Source organism: Propithecus coquereli, unplaced genomic scaffold, assembly GCF_000956105.1.
Source record: "Propithecus coquereli isolate 6110/MARCELLA unplaced genomic scaffold, Pcoq_1.0 Scaffold5, whole genome shotgun sequence".
Taxonomy (NCBI): domain Eukaryota; kingdom Metazoa; phylum Chordata; class Mammalia; order Primates; family Indriidae; genus Propithecus; species Propithecus coquereli.
This window is the reverse complement of record NW_012150840.1, coordinates 13538501-13541971: the sequence shown is the minus strand read 5'-3', so window position 1 is coordinate 13541971 and position 3471 is coordinate 13538501.

The window sequence follows — 3471 nt, the reverse complement described above, 5'->3', positions numbered from 1 at the left end:
ATTAGAAGTAGGGAAAAAGATCCAAAGACCTGTAACTCTCCTTGACTTATCTAGACAATAAGCTGAAAGTACTTTACTTTAAAGACTGCTATTAGATTAGGAGCCAGAATTTGCTTCTTGTGAAAAGGATAATTTAGGCAGGTTTGCCATATTTCATTGTCACTGATTATTGACACCTCATGTTTTTTGATTTTACACTTTTTTAAATTAAAGAGCAATTGCAAACACTAAAACTGGCCTTTATTTCAACCTTTATCAACTTTTTTGCTAAACGAGTGCTTTGGACTGAAACTGTTAATTTTATGATGGCATTAGTAGAGTCTGCTGAATTGCCAAGCTTCCACATTTATACAGCCTCACAAATCATTTTATTTAGTTAAGCATTCCATAGTTTTGTTCTTACTGCTATTTCCAAAGTTTATGTTCTTGACCTGAATAATTAATTTTCAGAGTTACTGCTCTGAAAGAAATAGCATTACAGTTAAGATGATAATCCCCTTATTTTTACTTTTATTTTTTTGAGACAGGGTATCGCTCTATTGCCCAGGCTGTAGTGCAGTAGCATGATTGTAGCTCACTGCAGCCTCGAACTCCCCAGCTCAAGTGGTCCTCCTGCCTCAGCCTCCTGAGTAGCTGGAACTGCAGGTGCTTGCCACTACGCCCAACAGTTTATCTTATTTTTCTGGTAGAGACGAGGTCTCGCTGTGTTGCACAGGCTGGTCTCAAACTCCTGAATTCAAGCAGTCCTCCTGCCTTGGCCTCCCAGACTGCTGGAATTACAGGCATGAGCCACCATGCTCAGCCTCCCCTTATTTTTTTTATGACTCATCTTTATGACTCTTCCACTACAGTTTGGTAGCTTGAATTGTTGCCTTACCTTAGTCAAGTCACCCAGTTTCTCTGTGCCTTAGTTCAGTGGTTCCCAACCTTTTTGGCACCAGGGACCAGTTTCATGGAAGACAATTTTTCCACAGAGGTGGAGGTGGGGTGGGGAGGTGGCGTGGAGCTCAGGCGGTGACACAAGCAATGGGGAGCAGCTGTAAATACAGATGAAGCTTCGCTTGCTGGCCAGCCGTTCACCTTCTGCTGTGTAGCTCCCTGGGTTCTTAAGTTTCAAGGAAGACAATTTTTCCACATATGTGGGGGTGGGAAGGCCACAGAGCTCTGCAGCCTGGTCCCTGGTCCCTCTGCAGCCTGGTACCAATCCACAGCTTGGGGATTGGGGACTACAGCCTTAGTTCTGTCATTGGAAAAATCAAGCTGCTGATAACCATCTCACAAGATTATTATCAGGATTAAATGCAATATTATATGTAATGTACATGGCACAGTTCACATTGGCACTTAGTAATTGATACATTCCTCTCAACTTCTTAACATTAAGTGTTCTTCACAGGTCTCTCCTTATGCCTTTTTTGGGTCTATTCTCCTTTCAGAATTGGACATAAGCAATGACCCCTCTTCCCAGAGAAATGCACATGTCAATTAAACTTTACCTACAGTTTTGGAACTTCATAAATACTTCCCCACTTATGTAATAGAGATTTAATCAGTGAATGGAGTAGTAAATTGCAAATTATTGGTATTGTAGTGCAAATAATTATGTAACACTGGCCGGGCATGGTGGCTCACACCTGTAATCCTAGCACTCTGGGAGGCTGAGGAGGGAGGATTGCTTGAGCTCAGGAGTTCGAGACCAGCATGAGCAAGAGCGAGACCCCATCCCTACTAAAAATAGAAAGAAATTAGCCAAACAACTGAAAATAGAAAAAATTAGCCGGGCATGGTGGCGCGTGCCTGTAGTCCCAGCTACCCCGGAGGCTGAGGCAGGAGGATCGCTAGAGTCCAGGAGTTTGAGGTTGCTGTGAGCTAGGCTGATGCCACGGCACTCTAGCCCAGGCAAGATAGAGAGACTCTGTCTCAAAAGAAAAAAAAAAAAAATTATGTAACACTGTGTGGCTAGACTTAGAGATCTGTGCTCACTGTGAACTACAGCTAATAATGTTCAGTCAGGTTAGATATTGACTAAGGCTGCTGCCCTCAACCCCTGGCTGTGGACTTGTATTGGTCAGTGGCCTGTTAGGAACCCGGCCTCACAGCAGCAGGTGAGCAGAGGGCGAGTGAGTGAAGCTTCATCTGTATTTATAGCTGCTCCCCATCACTGGCATCACTGCATAAGCTCTGCCTACTGACAGATCAGCAGCGAGCGGTGTTAGATCTCATAGGAGTTTGAACCCTACTGTAAACTCCTCATGTGAGGGATCTAGGTTGCATGCTCCTTAGGAGAATGCAGTGCCTGATGATCTGAGGTGGAGTTGAAGTGGTGATGCTAGCGCTGGGGAGCAGCTGCAAATGCAGATTATCATTAGCAGAGAGGTTTGACTGCACAATAATGTAATGTGCTTGAATCATCCCAAAACCATGCCTCCTGCCCCCAGGCATGGAAAAATTGTCTTCCATGAAACTGCTGCCTGGTACCAAAAAGGTTGGGGACCACTGGACAAGGCACAACTGTGTAATTTCCTGAGGTATCCATTGAAACTTACTTGTAAGCTTGTGAAAAGGACTTTGGTCACAATTCTAGCCATAAAATCAGTTTCCAAGAAACCCTCAAATATGGCAGCTTCTTTCAGATTGCAGGCTACAGCCAAAATGTCATCTCATCTAAAGATGTGGCATTTCTCTTTCAAGTATTACCATAGACAAAGGGGTGTTATTAGAGTCTTTTCATCTTTTCTACCCATTCCACTCCCCACAATTTTAGTTAGGACACTTAGAATTGCAGGGGACAGAAATCCAGTTTAAGGGGGAAAAGATTTATCAGCTCACATGATTGAATAATCCAGTCATATCTCACAGCACAGATTTACGGGCTCAAATGACTTCGATCCCTTGTTTCTCAGCTGTTTTTCTTTGCCTTTTGGCCTTCTCCTAAGACAAGTGGCATTCTTCATGAAGTCAGGGAAGATGGCTTCAAGCGTCTCCAGTTCACATTGGTTTTATAGTTGCAATCCCACAGGAAGCAAGTTAATATTTTCCTATAGGGTCAGAAAAAAATTCCTGGGGAAGACTTTGGACTTGCTTGGGTCATTTAGTTAATGTCCTCTGTACCTACTCCTCCATATATACACAAAATGGGGTAAGTAGTTCTCCAATAGAATTGGTAGGCAGATCTACAACATTCTTCTAGGATTATTTTGTAGCAAAGTACTTGGGTAGAACCCAACTCTCCTCTTGAAAACGGTAGCCCTTTCATCTCTTAGGACATTGAATGCAATTATAAAAAAACTACACCAACTCCCTCCCCTTACCCATTTTGGTACCACTTGATTGCAAGTGTGCATATCTGGGAACTTGTTAATGATACAAATGCTGGGACCTCACCCCAGACCTATGATATTAGAAACCTTGAAGGTGAGGCCCAGCAATCTGCATTAACATACCCTCCAAGTGGTTTTTTTTTTTTTTTTT